Source organism: Ornithorhynchus anatinus, chromosome 11 (assembly GCF_004115215.2).
Source record: "Ornithorhynchus anatinus isolate Pmale09 chromosome 11, mOrnAna1.pri.v4, whole genome shotgun sequence".
In the NCBI taxonomy this organism is placed as follows: domain Eukaryota; kingdom Metazoa; phylum Chordata; class Mammalia; order Monotremata; family Ornithorhynchidae; genus Ornithorhynchus; species Ornithorhynchus anatinus.
Window position 1 is genome coordinate 16,764,049 of NC_041738.1, and position 22,378 is coordinate 16,786,426.

The 22,378-nt window shown below is 46.7% G+C and overlaps 1 long non-coding RNA gene across 1 annotated transcript in view; it reads right to left on the reverse strand.

The window, feature by feature from the left end:
* Positions 1–22,378, reverse strand: part of LOC114814965 — a 51,036-nt gene that overhangs the window by 28,001 nt on the left and 657 nt on the right. The gene's annotated exons all lie outside the window — the stretch shown is intronic.

The window sequence follows — 22,378 nt, forward strand, 5'->3', positions numbered from 1 at the left end:
TCCCTCTCACACGGGACCATCAGTGAGGGCATCGTGTTTCCTATTTCAGCGGCTCCGAGCTGTTATTATGCTCTCAAAGCTAGTTAGCTCAGGATAATCACTGTAATTCCGAAGATTTGAGGTTAAACCCCTAAATTAACTGATTTTTTCTCCAGGCTCAGGAGGAGATTTCAGATGGGCACAGACCCACTACTTCCTGGTGTTGCCATGGCAATCCTGAGGATGTCACTGTTCTTTCCCCCCTCTACCTCCGCTTCTTTCTTCTCCTTCCCCTTCTTGGCCTCTTGGGACCAGATTTTCTGTGGGCTGCTCTATTCTGTGAGATGGTCATTTGTATGAGGGTTTGCCAGGACTGCCTGGGCAAAGAAACTTCATAGTAAACGCTTAGTAAATACCACTGACTGACTGATCGTTGGATTTCCTAGTCTGCAGACAGACAGGGATAGAAAGGAGGAAATTGGAGTGAGAGACTTTCGGCCCATCCGCAGCACATCCACCAGGAGGCCTAGTCCCCTCTGAGAGGAGCTGGTGGCTAGGGAAAGGATGGGGGCAGAAGTGGAGTCAAGGGGGCCCAGAGCCTTGGTGTTGCTTCTACTCCTAACCCAGAGAGACTTCTGTTAGATATTTGTTAAGCGCTGACTTTGTGTCAAACGCTCTTCTAAGCGCTGGGGTGGATACAAAGTAATCAGGTCAGACACAGTCCCTGTCTCACTTAGGGCTAACAGTCTAAGTAACAGGGAGAACAGGCATTGAATCACCACTTTACAGATGAGAAAATTGAGGCCCAGAGAAGTGAAATTACTTGCTCAAGGTCACACAGCAGACAAGTGGAAGAGCTAGGATTAGAACCAAGATCTTTTGACTCCCAAGTCCTGGCTCTTCCCACTAGGTCATGCTGCTCTTGGTAATCCTAGGATAGGCTCCAGGGCAGTGAGCTGATATCTTGGTGGTCCCGCACAGGCTGTGAGAGGCAGGCAGTTGACCAATCATCTTATGGCATAGACTTCCACATGATCTTTACCATCTCCCTGCATCAATGCTACTTGAACGTTCCACCGAGCCCCTGCCCCCAGCCCGACTCCCTGACCTGCTCTCCGCCTCCTCGTCTCCTACCCAGGGCAGAGTGGGCTCCACAAGGGGAGAGAGGAAACCTGGGTTCTAATCACACCTCTGCCCTAAGTCTGCTGTGTGGCACTGGGAAAGTCACTTCACTTCTCCGGGCCTCAGTTTCCTCATCTGTAAATTGGGATTGAGACTGTGAGCCCATGTGGGACATAGATTGTGTCCAACCTGATTAACTTGTATCTACATGTTCTCCTTCCTACTTAGACTGTGAGCTTCACATAGGTCCAAGACTGTGACCGACCTGATGATCTTGTTTCTATCCCAGGGTTTAGAACAGGGCTTGGCACATAACAAGCACTTAACAAATACACCCATGATTATTATCATCGTTATTTGGAAACCTTCCCTTAGTGTGTGGGTCCCTGTAAATTCTCCATTTCAGTGTCTCTGTTGCTTGTAACCTTCTCTCTTTGTGGGCAACTGCCCTTCCTATATCCCCCCGCTGACCTCCAGGTCTTCAAGGTCAGATCCCTGCAGCTCTGTCTGCCATGCCCAATGCCGGGAGCCCCCAGAATGATTCTGGTTGACAGTGGAGATGGGATGCTCCCCACTCCATCCCCTTACCCCATTAGGTAGTCCCCCAAGTAGCTAGGGAGAGTTGGAAATAGTGGGGGTGAATGGAAGACACATACCCCATCTGCCTTTTTAAGGAAAGTGGTGATGGGAGCCTGCATCTTGTCTGGCATCATCAGGTGGAGAAGGACTGATGGGGATAAAAACTCTGAAGTCCAATATGAAAACACATTTTCTTGTGCTTGTAGTGGTCAGGTTACTTCTGTGTTGGCTCTGAGAGAGCTCAGAAAACTTGGACAATAACAGGGTCAGAGGGTTTCAGCCCCCAATGGGCAAAGATTCTGCTCCTTCCAGCCCTCCAATTTCCAGGTGCGCAGTTCCTGGCTCCTCACCTCAGGTTTCTCTTGCTGTGTACTCTCACTTCTCTCCCATTCCCTCCAACTCACACTCTTTGCTCCTCTCAAGCCAACCTCTTCACAGACAACAGGCTACTTCTAATTCCAAACCATATTCTTTACCAGAGTTTGGTACTCTGCTGTCCACACACTCAACAAATAATCCTACTACTCAAAGTGCCTCACTCTCGTGTCTCTTTCTGTGGTCGTCACACCCTCCCTCTGCCCGGAACTCTTTTCTCCAACACATCTGGCAGGCTCTCAGACCATCCCCTCCCCATTTTCAAAGCCTTTCTGAAATCACATCTCCTCCAGGAGGCTTTCTCTGACTAATTTATCTTCTCTGCACCCCATTTCCCTCTCTACTTCAATTCTTCTGGGTCACCTAAGCACTTTGCTATTCACCTCCTAAGTACTTAGGTATACACCTACCCTCTTCTCACCATAGCACTAATGTGTATATCTTTAAACTCTGCCGCTGCCTCCTGCTTGTAATTGATTTTCTATATTGCAAGCTCCTTGGGGGTAAAGAATGACTAACTCAAGTGCTTAGTTTGGTGCTTTGCCCTGAGTAGGTGGTCAGTAAATACCATTTATGTACTGAGTGATTCATTTATCAACTGCATTTGTATTGCATTGTGCTCTCCCAAAAGTTTGGTACAATGCTCTGTAAATGATATATGTTCAGTAAATACTGTTGATTGATTGACTTTATCAATCAATGATAAATTGATTGATTGATGATTGATTGGTTGATGATAGGACTCCTGGTTTCAGGGCCAGCTTTTGCTGCCTGCCAGCAGATGGTGGTATTGGAGAGCAGGAAGCTTTCTTAGAGTGGCCAGAAATATCAGAAAAACTCTGGGTGATTCCCCCAGAGCCAAGGCTGTTCCTCCAACGGACACTCTAGCAGAAGTGAGGGAGATGGAGGAGGTGGAGGAGGTGGAGGAGGTGGGGAAGGTGGGAGGTGGGAACGGAAGAAGCTGCATGGCTTAGTAGAAAGTGCATGGACTTGGGAGTCAGAAGATGTGGGTTCTAATTCATTCATTCAATAGTATTTACTGAGCACTTACTATGTTCAAAGCACTGTACTAAGCGCTTGGAATGTACAATTCGGCAACAGATAGAGACAATCCCTGCCCAATGACAGGCTCACAGTCTAATCCAGGCTCTGGCACTTGTCTGCTCTGTGACCTTGGGCAAGCCATTTAACTTCTCTGTACCTCAGTTACCTCATCTGTAAAATGGAAATTAGGACTGTGAACCCCTTATGGGACAGTCCGATTACCTTGTATCTACCCCAGCACTTACAACAGTGCTTGGTACATAGTAAGCACTTAAGTACTATGATGATGATTATTATTATTAATGGAGGGGGTGGAGAGGTTGGAGGGAGGTGAAGGAGGTTGGAGAAGGGAGAAGTGGGAGGAGGAGGTTGTGGAGGATGATGGGGGTGGCGGAGACATGGGGAGGGGAGGAAAAGGGGGAAGGGGAGGGGAGATCCGGGCAGGTGGAGGAGAAGGCAAGGGTTGAGCATTGGTTGGTGCCCATAGCGAGAGGGATAGGGCAGCTAAGGAGGAGGGGAACGGCTGGATAATAATAATGATGGTATCTGTTAAGCACTTACTATGTGGTGAGCAGTCTTCTAAGCCTGGGATATATACAAGGTAATCAGGTTGTCCCACGTGGGGCTCACAGTCTTAATCTCCATTTTACAGATGAGGTAACTGAGTCACAGAGAAGTTAAATGATTTGCCCAAGGTTACATAGCAGACAAGTGGTGGAGCAGGATTAGAACTCGTGACCCCTGACTCCCAAGCCCATGCTCTTTCCACTAAGCCACGTGGCTTCACAGCTGGATCTGGGGTAGGCCGAGTTGTGTGACTTTGAGTTGTTTGCATCCTTGTTTCAGACTGAGAAATGCCTGCTGGGTACCCCCCAGAACCTCTCCAAAGTGACCCACAACTCGGAGCACCCCCCCCAACACCTCTCTAACCCCTTAGCAACTCCCCAATCTCCCCACCCCAGAGTGCCCTCAGCCCTCATCTCATCCTCCTAAAGAAGAGGAGATGGCTGAGAGGGAAATTCAACAATTGTCTTCAAGTCTAGTCTGGGAAAGGATTTAGGAGAAAGACCCCAACCCATGGTTCTCCATATCTACAGAAGATGAGAAAGAGGAAATGGAGACTAATTGCAGCAAGAGAAAGTTGGGTGAGGCACAAGGAAGCACTTACTAAGGATGTGCTTCAGGAAGCTGCTCCTTGAGGCATTTAAGTTGGGAGCTTTGTGTGGGAAAGGGACTGTGTCCAATCTGATTATCTTGAGCTTTGTGTGGGAAAGGGACTGTGTCCAATCTGATTATCTTTTAATAAAAAAAAATAATAATGTTGGTATTTGTTAAGTGCTTACTATGTGCAGAACACTGTTCTAAGCACTGGGATAGATTTACAGGGTAATCAGGTTATCCCACATGAGGGTCACAGTCTTAATCGCCATTTTACAGTTGAGATAACTGATGCACAAAGAAGTTAAGTGACTTGTCCATAGTCACACAGCTGATAAGTGGCAGAGCAGGAATTCGAACCCATGACCTCTGTCTCCCAAGCCCGTGGTCTTTCCACTGAGCCACGATTTTATCTACCCCAACACTTAGCACAGGGCTCCTTTCTGAGTAAATGTTTAAAAATGCTATTAATGTTATAAATGCCATTATAATACATAAAAAATGTCCTGTAATAAGAATAGGCTCTTAAGGGAAATTGCTGAAATTATCTGCCCCACTAGACTGTAGGCTCTTTGAGGGCAGGAATCAATCAATCAATCATCAATCATTAGTATTTATTGAGCACTTATTGTGTGCAGAGGATTATACTAAGGGCTTGGGGGAGAACAAAATATATCAATACAACAGAGTGGTAGGTACAGTCCCTGCCCACAAAGATCTTACAGTCTAGAGGGGGAGAAGGGCATTAATATAAATAAATAAATTACAGATATGTACGTAAGTGCTCTGGGTTAAGGGAGGTGTGAATAAATGGTGCAAATCCAAGTGCAAGGGCAGTGCAAAGGGGAGTGGGAAAAGAGGAAATGAGGGCTTAGTCAGGCAAGATCTCATGGAAGAGCTGTGCTTTTAATGAGGTTCTGAAGGTGGGAAGGTGATGCTCTGTTGGCTATAAAGAGGCAGGGAGTTTCAGGCCAGAGGCAGGTGGTGGGAGAAGGGTCGGTGGTGAGATAGATGAGATCAAGGTACATTGAGGAAGTCGGCATTAGAGGAGTAAAGCGTGAGGGCTGGGTTGTAGTAGGAAAACAGCGAGGTAAGATAGGAGGGGCCAAGATGATTGCATGCTTTAAATTCAGTTATATTTATTGAGTGCTTAGGTGTGCAGAGCACTGTACTAATCTCTTGGGAAAGTTCAGTGTAACAATAAACAGACACATTCCCTGCCCACAACGAGGTTACAGTCTAGTTAAAGCCAGTGGTGAGGGATCCACCTTTGCATGAGAAATTCCTCACCACTGGCTTTAACTAGACTGTAACCTTGTTGTGGGCAGGGAATGTGTCTGTTTATTGTTACATTGAGGAATTTCTCACGCAAAGGTGGATGGGCAACCACTGGAGATTCTTGAGGGGTGGAGGAACACGGACTGAATGTTTTTGTAGGAAAATGGTCCAGGCAGCAGAGTGAAATATGGACCGGAGTGGGGATAGACAGCAGGGAAGTAATCAAGGAAGATGATACAGAAATCAATATGGGATAGGATAAATCCTTAGATTAATGTGGTAGCTATTTGGATGGAGAGGAAACGGTGGATATAAGTGATCTGTGGAAGTTGAACAGACAGGATTTAGTGATAGATTGAATATGTAGGTTGAATGAAAGATATGATTCAAGGATAACACCAAGTTTATGGGCTTGTGAGACAGAGAGGATTGTGGTGCTTTCTACAGTGATGCGAAAGTCATTGGAGAGGACAGAGTTTGGATGAGAAGATAAGGAGTTCTGTTTTGGGAGTGTTAAGTTTCAGTTGTTGGTGGGGTATCCAATTAGACATGTCTTGAAGGGAGAAGGAAATGCAAGACTGCAGAGAGAGAGAGAGAGATCAGGGATGGAGATGCAGATTTGGGAATCATCTGCATAGAGATGGTAGTTGAAGCCATGTGAGCGAATGAATTCTGCAAGGGAGTGGGTGTAGAATAGAGAATGGAGAATAGAAGGGGACTCAGAAGTGAGACTTAAAGGACTTCCATAGTTAGGGGGTGGAAGGAAGTCAGTCACATTTATTGAGCGCTTACTGTTTGCAGAGCACTGTACTAAGTGCTTGTAAGAGTATAAAATAACAGTAAACAGACACAGTTTATTACAGTCTATAGGCAGAGGAGGAGTTCTGAAGGAAACTGAGAATGAGTGGCCAGACAGATAAGGGTACCAGGAGAGGACAGTGTCAGTGAAGCCAAGGTTGGATAATATTTCCAGGAGAAAGGGGGTGGGGGATCGACAGTGTCAAAGGCAGCTGAGAGGTCGAAGAGGATTAGGATGGAGTAGAGACCATTGGATTTACTAAGAAGGAAGTCATTTGTTTTCTCTGAGAGAGAAGTTTCTGTGGAGTGAAGAGGATCTAAGACAGATTGGAGAGTATCAAGAAGAAAATTGGAGGACAGGAACTAGAGACAGTGGGTGTAGACAACTCACTCAAGGAGTTTGAAGAGGAATGGTAGGAGGGAGATGAGGCAAAAACTGGAGGGAGCTGTGGGATCAAGGGAGGGGGCTTTTTTTAGGATGGGGAGACACGAGCATGTTTGAAAGCAGTGGGGAAGAAGCCTTTGGAGAGTGAATGGTTGAAGATGGAAGTCAGGGAGGAAGGGATGAGGGAAGTGGAACATTGTGAGATCGGCATTGGTGAGAGAGAAGGAAGCCTACTCCTCCCCCTTTCCCAGTAAGTCTTGCGTACCTACTCTATCGTACTCTCCCAACTTCTTAGTACATACTCTGCTCATGGTAAATGCTCAATAAATACCACTGATTGGTCTGTGCTGCTGCCCTGCTTTGTAAGTTTTCTCTGCTCAGAGTCTGCTAGGTATTAGGAAGATCAGCCCAGAGATGGCACCTGCTCCCAGAGGCTGGCCATTTCAAGGAAGCATTGATCCTCCTCCATGCCAGCCCCTGCCCTCACCTGCCTTCCCTTACCTGGAAATAGGATTACCCACTGCCCCAGGGCCCCAGGGGGAATCTTAGCAGGGGATTTTTTTTCTATCTTGCTTTTCGGAACACCCTGTTTATTTAAGGTCGATGTCCAGCCTGGGAAAGGGGAAGAAAGCCAGCTGGAAAGTGGTTTAGTAAGAACAGGGATGCAAACTCTGCTCTCAGGATTTGTATTCCTTGGGGGAGATGAGAACTTTCTGGAGTCTCCCATCTGGAATGGTGGCCAAGGCTCGGATCAAGCCTTTACCAAGGCTTCAGGACCAAACTGACAATGGCTATAGATTGCACACTCTCTCATACGTGCCAGGAAGGTACCCACAGGGGCACAGAGCTCAATGAGCAAGTAGCTATGCAGCAGTGACACAGCTTGCCACTGGCAGGCACGATATCTGACTATTTAGTCCAACAGGCAGAACTGTTGCTAAACCTGAGATCAGAGATCTTTTAAAACCCAGAGCAGTGATCTTTCTACTGGACCAAGAGGTGAGAATTTACTAGAAGGAAACTAGGGCTATAAAAGCCATGTTAGGATTGCTGGGTAGTCCTCACTTAGCCATAAGGATGAAAGTCCAGGAGCACAACCTTCTAATGGTTTCTCCAAGCATCCTGTTGCCATGGAATTAGAATCCTGGGCCAGATGGACCTTGGACCTGAGCCAAGATGGTGTAGCCGGTGGTACAATGTAAAACAGAATGGAAGAGTGAGTAGATTTCCTCCTGGGTCTGGGTCAATGGTTGAGGAAGGAGCTGTATGCTTGGAGGCAGATTGCCCTGAAATTTGATGCCATCTGGGGCTCAAAGTGGGCTGGTCCTGGCCTGGATGTGGAGTTTGGGAAGTGCAGAGTCCCGGAGCCCTGGTGCTGAGCCAGGGAAGCAGGGATTGCAGGGCAGATAAGTGTGTGTCATGGAAGGGTGTTAGGCCCGGGCTGTGGGAAGTGAAGAGACGGAAGTCTGTCCCTCTGACTTAAAGACCAAATTGCCTCCCCCCAAAAACCCTCCCATCCAAGGGACTCTCTACCACTTGTCAATTACTATTGGAAATGCCCAAGCCCCTTCTGGCAACAAGGCTTAGAGGACAGTATAGTTTAATCATCAGAGTTTTCTAGTGACTGATTCTGGCACTTCCCGCCTACACAACTTGAGCTAATAAAACTGCAACCAAAGATATTCAATTCAATCAAAGCACGAACTTGCAAGCTCCAAGAGGTATTTAATGAGTGGGAGTGGAGACAAAAAAAGATCACCAAAGAGCCTTGCCTGGGAAAAGAACTGGGAGCCAATAGGTGGGAGGCTGGGCTTTAGCAAGGCCCATTTGCAACAGGCCAATGACTCCTCAAGAAATGATGATCCCCAATCTGTCTTGCAAATTGCCTCACACCCACTTGCCCAGTGTAAGTAACAATTTGGGCCAGGAGAAGATTGAACATGCTGATGTGGCTTCTTTCTTTTACTCTCAGGTTGGAATGAAAGCTGCTGAACCATTGAGTGGGCTGGTGGTTTTCATTAGTATTTGCAAGGCTGGATTACATTGACACGGGATCACCACTTTGAACCAGGGCAAAGTGCTCTTCACTAGGCTCCTCCCCACTCCCCTAGAGTCCCCCTCTCCTCCTCCGCCCTCCACACACACATATTTCCTGCAGCTCCTGGAAAACTTCCAGATTGCAGGGCTTCCAGGAAAGCCACAGAGCTTTACCTCTCCGGTGGCTCCTGCTGGGCTGGCTTTCAGCCTGTCAGGGTTGTTCTCTTACCTCGGCTGGGTGGTGGTGGTGGGGGGCGGGGGGGGTAGTGCTCAGCCACTGCTTTCTTTCCAAAGGAGAAGGAATCAATCAATCATATTTAATGAGTGCTATGGGCAGTATTTTGAGCCCATTACCCCAACAGGCCCCTGGAGCAGGTGATGCCTACAGAACTGGAAATGAAGTTCCCAGAGGGCCACTCCAGAGACCCTTCTCTTCCCCAGAGCAGCTGTCCTAAGAATAGTAATAATAATCATAATTGTGGTCTTTAAGTGCTTACTACGTGTCAAGTGCTGGAGTAGATACAAGATAATCAGGTTGGACACAGTTCCCATCCCACATGGGGCTCATGTCTAAGATGAAGTGAGAGTTGATATCTTATCCCAATTTACAGATGAGGAAACTGAGGCACAGAGCATTGAAGTGACTTGCCCAAGATCCCGCAGCAAGCAAGTGATGGAACTGGGAGTAAAACTCAGCTCTCTTGCTCCCCAGGTCCATGTTCTTTCCACTAGGTCACTGCTTCCCTAACCTGCCCTTGACTGTCCAGGGGGATTCCATGCACAGGGGAGTGGAGGCAGAGCTATTCCCTCACACCTCCTGTTGCATGGGGAATGCCATGTCTATTTCAGGATCAGATCAGATGTCCAGAATGCAGGAAGAAAGCTGAAAGGGGAGAATAGTGCTTCAGTCCCTGGACTGAGGGCTCGGGAGGCAAGCTGAGCTCGGTTCCCCAGGGTCCCTTAATCAGAAGGACAGTCACCTGATGTTTTCTGCCAATAATGCTGGGAAGGAGCTGGGGGGAAACAGATGATGATACGGGAGAACAGGGAAGATTCCCAGATTTGGTTGTTGCTGGGGAAAAGCTGAACACATTCAGTTCAGGGAAGCAGAGAAGTAATAATTACTTCTAATTATTGTACTAATCACTGGGGTGGATATAAGCAAATCAGGTTAGAAACAGTCCTTGTCCTGCTTAGGGCATACAGTTTTATTCCCCATTTTACAGATGAGTAATTGATGATGAGTAACTGAGGCCCAGAGAAGTGAAGTGATTTGCCTAAGGTCATAAAGCAGACAAGTGGCAGAGCCAGGATTAAAACCCCTGACCTTCATGAAGCAGCGTGGAAAGAGCACAGGCTTGGGAGTCAGAGGTCATGGGTTCTAATCTCAGCTCTGCCAGTGGTCAGCTGTGTGACTTTGGGCAAGTCACTTAACTTCTCTGTGCCTCAGTTACCTCATTTGCAAAATGGGGATTAAGACTGGTGAGCCCACGTGGGACAACCTGATACCATGTATCTCCTGCAGTGCTTAGTACAGTGCTTGGCACATTGTAAGCACTTAAAAAATACCATTTTTATTATTCTGACTCTCAGACCCATGCTCTATCCACTATGCCATGCTGCTTCCCTAATAATAATTGTGGTACTTGTTAAGAGCTTACTCTTTGCCAGGCACTGTACTAAGCAGTGGAGTGGCTATAGGCAAATTGAGTTGGGCACAGTCCCTGTCCCACTTGGGGGTCATGGTCTCAATCCCTATTTTACCAATGAGGTCACTGAGGCACAGAGAAGTGAAGTGACTTGCCCAAAGCCACACAGCAGACAAGTGGCAGATCTGGGATTAGAACCCACAACTTTTCGACTCACAAGCCCATAGTCCATCCACTCCGCCATGCTGTTTCTCTATCATGGTCTAGTAGCATGGATAGTGGAAAGAGCATGGCCTTCGGACCCAGAGGACCTGGGTTCTAGTTCTGACTCTGCCAAATTGCTTGCAGTTCACTTAACTTATTTGTGCCTCAATTCCCTCAACTGTAAAATGGGGATTAAATACCTCTTCTCTCTCTTTCTTAAACTGCAAGACTAGTTGTGGGGCAGGGATTGTGTCTGATCTAATTAATTTGTACTTACCCCAGTGCTTAGAAGAATGCTTGATAAATATTAAGCACTTAACAAATACCATAAAAACGGGTGATGGTAAAATTAAACAAAATTGATCTACTAAATTAAATTATTGAAACAATGTATTCAAATTAGTAGTAGAATTAATTTATGCAACTCTCTCAAGCATTTAGTGCAGTGCACTGTACAGAGTAAGTGTTCAATAAATAGTATTGATTGATTGACTGATCAACCACCAGAATCGTCATGCCATTAGAACTTGCCTTGGGCTGGTAGTTGATATGTGATAAAGATCCTGGAAAAGAGGCAAAGAAGGGAAATTTCATGTTATTCAATTATTTTGAAAGTTTGCTGGCCTCTTGCATTAGGTAGAAACAAACGCAGGAAGCCAGGAAGTCCTGCATTGTCTAACTTTCTTCCCTCTCCTTTTGTCACAGTTCGTCTCTACTGCTCAGAAATGATGAGTTCTTGGAAGTGGTTGAGGCAGCTGTTTCAGAGTCCTGGACACAAAAACCAAAAAGCCATTTGGCAGAACAAGCTCCCCACTTCAAAGAGGAAAAGATAATAGTAATTGTGGTATTTGTTAAGTGCTTACTATGTGCCAAGCACTGTACTAAATGCTGGGGTGGGTACAAGCAAATTGTGTTGGACACAGTCTCTTTCCCACATGGGGCCCACAGACTCAATCCCCATTTTACAGATGAGGCAACTGAGGCACAGAGAAGTGCAGTGACCTGCCCAAGGTCACACAGCAACTAGGATTAGAACCCACATCCTTCTGACTCCCAGGTCCATGCTCTATCCATTACACCATGCTGCTTCACTAAGACAAGCAAGAAGCAGGAAGCCCAAGCTTTTCTGGGTCTCCAGGCCACTCAGGGTAGTTTTTGGAGGGTGGTAGAGGCTTTCTTGTGATGAACAAAGGCCCAATCTCACTCCATTTTACACTGAGAAAACTGAGGCACAGAAAAGTGAAGTGACTCACCCAAAGTTACATGGCAGGTAAGTGGCAGAGCTGGAATTAGGAGCCAAGGCCTCTGCCCCCATAGGGCCTTGCTCATACCACTAAGCCACATTACTTGGCTGTAGTTATTTGGTGAAGACCTGATTTGTTTGGTGAAGACCTAACCTAGACCATGTCAGGTTATGATGGGAAATTCTATTTTAGTACTGTAACAGTACAGGTTAAACAATACACTCATGTTAGTAGGGACTGGGCCAGGCTGATCTCACCAACTCCAGCCTGCCACTTACCCGTCGTTTCACCCACCACGCTCAACTCTATCCTAACTTCCCGCCACAGCTGGCCCCCAGAGTCCAGCCCTCTGTACCCACCCCAAGCTAGCATAACCCTTTCTGACCCCTTAACCTTAAATTGGAAGCCCCTGCACTCAACCCTGCCCTCTTCTCCAAACTCAACTCCCCACTGGTCCTCTGGCATTCTTGTGCCCACAGCTCCCAGGCTCGGTTCATTCCCGAAATCCACTTCCTCTGAGAATGCTCTTGTGCTGCTGAAGACAACTGGTAGAAATACAGTCCCTGGGCCAGCTTCTGCTAACTTTGATCACTTAGTGCACTTAGATCAGAGCACTATCAAACCTTGTTGTTGCTCAAGCAGTATCTTTCTGGTTATCCTACTTTTCTTGCTGCTCCTGCTGTTTCCTAGAGAAGCAGCATGGTTTAGTGGAAAGAGCATGGGCTTGGGAATCACAAGGAGGTGGATTCTAATCCCGGCTCTGCCACTTGGCTCTGTGTGACCTCTGAAAAGCATCTTAACTTCTCTGTGCCTCAGTTACCTCATCTGTAAAATGGAGATTAAGACTGTGAGCCCCACGTGGGACAACCTGTTTAACCCCCAGCTCTTAGAACAGTGCTTGCCACATAGTAAGAGTTCAACAAATACTAAAATAATAATTATTACTTCTTTGGCTGACTCCACTTCCACCTCTGATTCCTGAACCATGGCTGTCCCTCAGGAGTCTGGGCTGCACTCACTCTGTCATCTGCTCCCATGGCTTCAGCTTTTATCTCTGAGGATGCCTCTAAAAGTTACCTCTCCCCAAGCTCTTCATTCCTGCACCTCCCCTTGTCTCCAGCACATCTCCATCTCAGTATGTCTGAAAGTGAACTTCTCATTTTTTCTTCTAGACCTTGTCTCTTCCTCCCAACTTTCCCGCCTCCATCGAGTACATTACCACCTTCCCTATAACTAAAGCCTACAACTTTAGTTTCAATTTCAAGTTCTTGCTGTCATTCTGCTCTCACATCCAATCGAGTGGCAAACTATGCTGATTCTTCCTCAAAAACATTTTACACCCTTTTCTCTCCAGCTAAACAACTACTGCCCTGGTTCAAGCACTTGTCATATCATCATCAGATATTGGTCTTCTTCCTGGTCTCCCTGCCTCTAGCCACTTCCCACTTCAGCCCATATTCCATGCTGCTGTCTGGATCACCTAACCCAGCCTAGACACTTCACTCCCCTAACAACAATCTTGCTCACTGTGCCTCAAGCACATCTCTCCATCATTGACTGGCCTGGAATTCCCTCTGAATCCATATTTGGCAGACCACAACTCTCCTCATCTTCAAAGCCCCACTAAAATCACATCTCCTCCAAGAAGCCTTCCATGATTAATTTCATCTCCCTGCCATATTTTCTTTCCCTCTTGTGTCACCTATGAACTTGAGTCTGTATCCACTAAGCACTAACGAATATGCCTCTACTCACAACCTATATGTACATATTCTTATACTTAGTCATCTTCCCTACTTGTACTACATTTGGTCTGACTCCCCCCTAGACTCTAAGCTTCTTGAGGGCAGGGATTATATCTACTAATTCTATGAAAGTCTCCCCAAGTGTTAAGTACAGTGCTCTGCTCATAGAAAGTGCTCAATAAATACCACTGATTGATAACTTTGGTTTCTCAGACACTAGCCTCTCCTGGGTTCTCCCCCATCTTTCCGGTTGCTCATTCTCTGGTTCTTTTGTGGGTTCCTCCTCTGCCTCCCACCTCCTCATTGTGGGAGTCCTTCAGAAGGCTCATTTCTGGTTTCCCTTCTAGTCTCCATCTACACCCACACTCTAAGAGAACTCATTCACTCCCATGGCTTCAATTACCACTTCTCTGTTGATGATTCCCAAATCTACATCTCCAGTTCTGACATCTTTCTTTCTCTGCAGACTTGCATTTCCTCCTGCCTTGAGTACATCTCTACTTGGATGTCCCACAAACACTTAATAATAATAATAATAATGGTATTTGTTAAGCACTTACTGTGTGTCGAGCACTGTTCTAAGCACTGGGGTAGATACAAGCTAATCAAGTTGGATACAGTTCCTGACCCACATGGGGCTCACAGTCTTAATCCTCATTTTAAAGATGAGGTAACTGTGGCACAGAGAAGTAAAGTGACTTGCCCAAGGTCACATACCAGACAAGTGGAGGAGCCAGGATTAGAAACCAGGTCCTTCTGATTCCCAGACCCACACTCTAACCACCATGAAGAAGGCCATGACTTCTCAAACTTAACATGCCTCAAACAGAATTAGTCACCTTCCTACCCAAATCCTGTCCTTCCCATGACTTTTCCATAACAACAACAACAATAATAATAATAATAACGGTATCTGTTAAGTGCTTACTATGTACCAAGCACTGTTCTAAGCACTGGGGTAGATACAAGGTAATCAGATTGTCCCATGTGGGGCTTGCAGTCTTAATCTTCATTTTACAGATGAGGTAACTGAGGCACAGAGAAGTTAAGTGGCTTGCCCAAGGTCACACATCAGACAGGTGGCAGAGCCTGAATTAGAACCCCACATCCTCTGACTCCCAAGCTCATGCTCTTTCCTCTAAGCCATGCCACTTCTCCACTTATTTGCATTTTTCTACAGAAACATTCAGTCCATGTCTCCCCATTTCTCAAGAACTTCCAGTGGTTGCTCATCCATCTCTGCATCAGACAGAAATTCCTTACCATCAACTTTAAACACTTTGCCCCTTCATACCTTTATTGAATATAGTGACATATTTGATCCAAAACAAAATCCTCCAGTCCCACCTTCACAACATCACTAAGCTCTGCCCTTTCCTCTGAATCCAAACTGCTATCATGTAAATACTGTCATTCATCCTATCCTGGCTAGATTACCGCATCAGCCTCCTTGCTGACTTCTCAACTTCCTGCCTTTCCCCACTCCAGTCCATACTTCACTCTGCTACCCAGATCATCTTTCTCCAGAAAAGTTCATGACATGTCACTCATCAAAAATGTCATCAAAAATCTCCGGTGGTTGCCTAACCAGCTCTGTATCAAACAAAAACTCTTCACTATTGGCTTTAAAACACTCCATCACCTATGCCACCGCCTACTCACCTCGCTTCTCTCCTTCTGCAACCCAGCCCACACACTTTGTTCTTCTGGTGCTGATCTTCTCTCTCTGCCTTAATCTCACCTGTCTCACTGCTGACCCCTGGCCCACATCCTGCCTCTGGCCTGGAATGCCCTCCCATCTCAAATTGGACAATTACTCTCCCCCACTTCAAAGCCTTAATGAAGGCACAGCTCCTCCAAGGGTCCTTCCCAGATTAAGTCCCACTTTTCCTCATCTCTCATTCCCTTCTGCGCTGCCTCAATTTTCTCCCTTTGCTCTTCCCCCTCTCCCTGTCCCACAGCACTTATGTAATCTCTGTAATTTTATGTATTTATATTGATGTCTATTTGTATTGATGTCTGTCTCCCTCCCTCTACACTGTGAGCTTGTTGAGGGCAGGGACTGTCACTCTTTATTGCTGTATTGTACTTTCCCAATTGCTTAGTACAGTCCGTCTCCCCGATTAGACTGTAAGCCCGTCAAACGGCAGGGACTGTCTCTATCTGTTGCCGACTTGTTCATTCCAAGTGCTTAGTACAGTGCTCTGCACATAGTAAGCGCTCAATAAATACAATTGAATGAATGAATATAGTGCTCTGCAAACAGTAATGCTTAATAAATACAATAAGAATGAATAAATGAATGAATGAAAGAATGAAAGAATACCTTACCTCACTGCTGCCCAACCCAGCCCACACACTTCACTTCTCTAGTGCCAACCTACTCAGTGTACCTCAATCTTATCTATCTCACCACCAATTGCTTTCCCATATCCTGCCCCTGGCCTGGAACACCCTACCTTTTCATATCTGACAGATGACTCTCCCCAGCTAAAAAGCACATTTGACTACTCTATTAAAAGCACATCTCCTCCAAGAGGCCTTCCCTGACTAAAGCCTCCCCCGATTAGATTTGTCTCCCCCGATTAGACTGTAAGCATGTCAGTGGGCAGGGATTGTCTCTATCTCTTGCTGAATTTTCATTCCAAGCGCTTAGTACAGTGCTCTGCACATAGTAAGCGCTCAATAAATACTATTGAAAGAATGAATAAGGTCTCATTTCCTGTTCTCCCATTGACTTCTGCATCACCCTTGTACTTGGATTCCCAACCTATATTCATCCCTCCCTCAGACTCACAGCACTTTTATACATATCCATAATTCATTTACTTATATTAATGTTATGTTACTAGTAATCACTGTTGATGTTATTATAGTATAGTAAATAATATAATTGTAATTATAATAATAATTAATGTTATTTATATTCATGGGAAGCAGCATGGCCTAGTGAATAGAGCTTGGGCCTGGGAGTCAGGAGGACCTGTTTTCTAATCCCAGCTCAACCACTTGTCTGCTGTGACCTTGGGCAAGTCATTTTACTTCTCTGTGCCCCACTTGCCTCATCTGTACAATGGGGATTAAGACTGTGAGAACCATGGGACTGTTTCCAACCCGATTTGCTTGTATCCAAGCTGGCGCTTAGTGAAGTGCCTGGCACATAGAAGGCACTTAACTTATACGACAATTATTATTATTTTTGTTGTTTTCTGCCCCCACCCCACCCCCCGGCCCAAGACTGTAAGCTTGTGCAGGGAAAGTGTCTACCAACTCTATTATTTTTTGCTTTCCCAAGTGCTCTGTACACAGTAAACACTCAATACACTCGATTGATTGCTTGCTTGCTTGATAAGTTGTAGAGTTGTACGTGGGAGAAGGAAAACAGATTTTCTTACTGTAAGAACAAAACAGCCCAATTCCAACTCATCCTAAACTAAACCTGTTCACTTCAATAGTGAGTTCACTGTCCCTGACATATCTGTTCTCTGAGCCTGCTGAAACCTTTCCATGCCTCCTCTGCCTCCCGGAGTTCAGCCCAATTCTGATAGTGAGGAGACCACTATGGATCACCAAGAGGCCACACCCTCTGCCCAGCCGCAACTGTCTCCCTGGACAGTGGGGATAATTTGTGAATCCATCCCTCTGGGTCACTAATCACCTCTGAGTGGTTCTCAGCTGCTTCAGAACCCTCTCACTGAGGCCCAGGGAGGCCCAGGGGTACTTGTCCAGATCACCACCCACCATCCTGGGTCACCGTCCATCGTTCCCAAGGATCCTGTGAGTACAGGGGATAAGGGCAAGTCTAGGAAACGACCAGGGAAAGATACTAAACTTGTTCTGCGACTTTTTGATAATCTCTGCAGTGTTCAGGAGAGCTAGATCTGGTTATTTAAGAAGGTGGTGCCTGGCAGGGCGACTGCATGACAAATGCCTGGGAAACATTAGGAGGCTGAAAAGCGCCACCTATTGGGGAAGCACAGTTGTCAACTTCCTCTCTTAAAATGTAAGTTCATTGTGTCCTTTGATCGGTACTTTCCAAATGCTTAGCACAGTGCACTGCACCCAGGAGGCAATCAATAAATACTATTACCACTTCTGTTACTATTACAACTTGTTAGTATTAATATTCTGGGGGATTTCACAAAGTTATCCAACACCACACTGTGATATCTGCACAAGGTGCACAGCATAGGACCCTCAATCAGCAAGGCAACAAATTTCCCATTCATGCATAGCTCAAGACTGACAGTTTTCACCACACGGAGGAGACTGTAAGCTCTTTGGCCAGAATGTAAGCTCCTTGAGGGCAGAGATCCTGTCTACTAATTCTACTGTACTCTCCCAAATGCTTAGTACAGTGTCCTGGGCACATTAAGTGCCCAATAAATGCCTCTGATGGATTGATTAGAGAAATCAGGCAATTCATCTCCATAATTCAGGGTCAAGTCCATTTCTGCCTGAGCAACCTAGATGATCCCGGTGTATGTACCCAGTGGGGGGTCATTGCTCCACTTTACAGGTGCACACCCGACTAGATGATCTGTTATGTTTCCTAGCTCTGACAGTTTTACTGAAATCAGCAGGATGGGAGGGATGTGCCTGGGCTGAGCGGAAGAGCCTGGTCAGTCCATACCTCCAAACTGGCATGTGGGTGGCTGAGGCTTCAGTACAATCTGGCAGATTTGGGGGGTCTGGAAAGAGGGAGCTTCCTGTGTGTGGAGGGGAGGCCTCTCTCCTTCTCCTAATCTCCTTGGAAACAGATGAGAAAACCCTGATCAAAGAGGATGCATTTCTTCCCTCTCAGCTTCTGCAGCTCTGGAATTCAAAAAAGCAGCAACAAAAGCTCCTTAGCTGAGTTGGCCATGGGTTATTACATTGTAATTTGATTTCAAGACTGTCACCTTTTCCCTCTAGTGGGTTGATTCGATGAAGGGGAATTGTATCCAGCCCGCCTTGGTAACTGCTTCTGGAATGGACTGAATAAAGCTGAGGCCATCAAAATTTTCCATACCACCCCCCATTCAAAACCCCCAACCCCACCTCACCCTCCCATACATATTATTAGGAACCCTAAGGGGTGAGGGAAGAGGAGGAAACTCCTAGACATATCTGTCTCTCCCACCTGGCTCAGGTAGCCCCCAGTTTGCCACCTCCTCCACCAAATACCAACTCTGACCTCCACAGCCCCTACCCTGAGGGGAGGACTGGACCACTCTCAGGCTCACACCAAGGTAAATACCTGTGTGGGGAAGTGTCTATATTTCTAGGTGTGCCTTGTGGAGGGCTTTCTGAGAAGAACAGACTGACTGTCCTGGCAAGACATTTCAGAGAAAAACACTGATTGAATAGAGAAGCAGCATGGCTCAGTGGAAAGAGCACGGGCCCTGGAATCAGGACTCATAAGTTCGAATCCCAGCTCTGCCACTTGTCGGCTGTGTGACTGTGGGCAAGTCACTTAACTTCTCTGTGCCTCAGTTCCCTCATCTGTAAAATGGGGATTAAGACTGTGAGCCCCTATGTCTACCCTGCTTCCCCTATGTCTACCCAGCGCTTAGAACAGTGCTCGGCACATAGTAAGCGCTTAACAAATACCAACATTATTATTAACTTCTTTGTGGTAGAGGGGCTGTTGGAGAATCAGGAAGAGGGCAGAGAGGGTGGGAGAAGAGGTAGGGCAGATTTCCTGCTGATGACATGTTAATCATAGGACTTCCCTCAGTTAACCTTAAAGAAGCTAGAATTAATCAGTTAATGGTATTTATTGAGCACTTACCATTGGACAGCACTACCATCCTTCCCGTCTCACAAGCCCAACCTTGGTGTCATCCTTGACTCCGCTCTCCCATTCACCCCACACATCCAATCCATCACCAAAACCTGCCAGTCTCACCTTCACAACATCTCCAAGATCCACCCTTTCCTCTCCAGCCAAACCGCTACCTTGTTAGTACAATCTTTCATCATATCCCGACTGGATTACTGCATCAGCATCCTTTCTGATCTCTCAAACTCTCTGTCTTCAGTCTATACTTCACTCTGCTGCCCAGATTATCTTTCTACAGAAACACTCTGGGCATGTCACCCCCCACTAAAAATCTCCAGTTGTTGCCTATCAACCTTTATATGAAGCAAAAACTTCTCACTATTGACTTCAAAGCTCTCCATCACCTTGCCCCCTCCTACCTCACCTCCTTTCTCTCCTACAGCCAAGCCATCACACTCTGCTCCTCTGTCGCTAACCTCCTCACTGTGCCTCATTCTCTCCTGTCTTGCTGTCGACCCCTGGCCCATGTTCTACCTCTGGCCTAGAATGCCCTCCCTCCTCATATCCACCGAACTAGCTCTCTTCCCCTGCTTCAAAGTCCTATTGAGAGCTCACCTCCTCCAGGAGGCCTTCCTAGATTGAGCTTCCCTTTTCCTCTGCTCCTCCTCCCCTCCCCATCGCCCCACTCCCTCCCTCTGCTTTACCCCGTTCCCCTCCCCATAGCACTTGTGTATATTTGTACATATTTATTGCTCTATTTATTTTATTAATGATATGTATATATATATAATTCTATTTATCTATTTTGATGCTATTGATGCCTGTCTACTTGTTTTGTTTTATTGTCTGTCTCCCCCTTCTAGACATTCAGAGAAACACACTGATTAAACTTATTTGTGGTAGAGGGGCTGTTGGAGGATCGGGGAGAGAGCAAGAAGGGCGGGAGAAGAGGGAGGGCAGATTTCCTGCTGATGACATGTTAATTATAGGACTTCTCTTAGTTAACCTTAAAGAAGCTGGGATCCATCAATCAACGGTATTTACTGAGCACTTACCATGTGGACAGCACTACTATCCTTCCCATCTCACAAGCCCAACCTTGGTGTCATCCTTAACTCTGCTCTCTCATTCACCCCACACATCCTGTTGGGGTGAGCCCATTTTTGGGTAGGGATTGTCTCTATCTGTTGCCGACTTGTACTTTCCAAGTGCTTAGTGCAGTGCTCTGCACACAGTATGTGCTCAATAAATATGATTGGATGAATGAATGAATGAATGAATGTGAAGAGCACTGTACTAAGCATACTAAGATTACAATAAAATAGAATTGGCAGACATGATTCTTGCCTACAAGGAGTTTACAGTCTAGAGGTAGCCCTTTGTTGGAGAGAGTGAAAGGATGATAAACGTTCTCTGTGGAGTGGCAAAGCATTGGGAATTACCTAGAGTCCACCCTTTCCTCTTTAACCAAACTGCGACCGCACGGGTCCAAGCACTTATCCTATTCCACCTGGACCATTGCATCAGCCTCTTCTCTGACCTCCCTGCCCCTATCGCTTTCTTATTCATTCCATACTTCACTCTGCTGCCTATATCATTGTGAGTTGAGGCCTAGGCAATAGGTAAGACACATTAAGGAACAACTCAAAGACACTGGGTTCCGTCTAGGCAGACATTGTTTCTGGAAATTATGATCATTTCCCCTGAGTGTCTTTTGATTCTCCCAAGACACTGCCATGCCCCTCTCGACTGTACTGTACGGATGCCATCTGAGCCTCCTGGATAAAACTCAGTGGGTGGGATGGGGCTTAGGAAACGAAAAGAACGAAATATCCTTTGTTAAATATTCTCTCTGTTATTCATTCATTCATTCATTCAATAGTATTTATTGAGCGCTTACTATGTGCAGAGCACTGTACTAAGCGCTTGGGATGAACAAGTCGGCAACAGATAGAGACAGTCCCTGCCGTTTGACGGGCTTACAGTCTAATCGGGGGAGACGGACAGACAAGAACAATGGCACTAAACAGCGTCAATGGGAAGAACATCTCGTAAAAACAATGGCAGCTAAATAGAATCAAGGTGATGTACAATTCATTAACAAAATAAATAGGGTAACGAAAATATATACAGTTGAGCGGACGAGTACAGTGCTGTGGGGATGGGAAGGGAGAGGTGGAGGAGCAGAGGGAAAAGGGGAAAATGAGGCTATAGCTGTGGAGAGGTAAAGGGGGGATGGCAGAGGGAGTAGAGGGGGAAGAGGAGCTCAGTCTGGGAAGGCCTCTTGGAGGAGGTGATTTTTAAGTAAGGTTTTGAAGAGGGAAAGAGAATCAGTTTGGCGGAGGTGAGGAGGGAGGGCGTTCCAGGACCGCGGGAGGACGTGACCCAGGGGTCGACGGCGGGATAGGCGAGACCGAGGGACGGCGAGGAGGTGGGCGGCAGAGGAGCGGAGCGTGCGGGGTGGGCGGTAGAAAGAGAGAAGGGAGGAGAGGTAGGAAGGGGCAAGGTGATGGAGAGCCTTGAAGCCTAGAGTGAGGAGTTTTTGTTTGGAGCGGAGGTCGATAGGCAACCACTGGAGTTGTTTAAGAAGGGGAGTGACATGCCCAGATCGTTTCTGCAGGAAGATGAGCCGGGCAGCGGAGTGAAGAATAGACCGGAGCGGGGCGAGAGAGGAGGAAGGGAGGTCAGAGAGAAGGCTGACACAGTAGTCTAGCCGGGATATAACGAGAGCCCGTAATAGTAAGGTAGCCGTTTGGGTGGAGAGGAAAGGGCGGATCTTGGCGATATTGTAGAGGTGAAACCGGCAGGTCTTGGTAACGGATAGGATGTGTGGGGTGAACGAGAGGGACGAGTCAAGGATGACACCGAGATTGCGGGCCTGCGGGACGGGAAGGATGGTCGTGCCATCCACGGTGATGGAGAAGTCTGGGAGCGGACCGGGCTTGGGAGGGAAGATGAGGAGCTCAGTCTTGCTCATGTTGAGTTTTAGGTGGCGGGCCGACATCCAGGTGGAGACG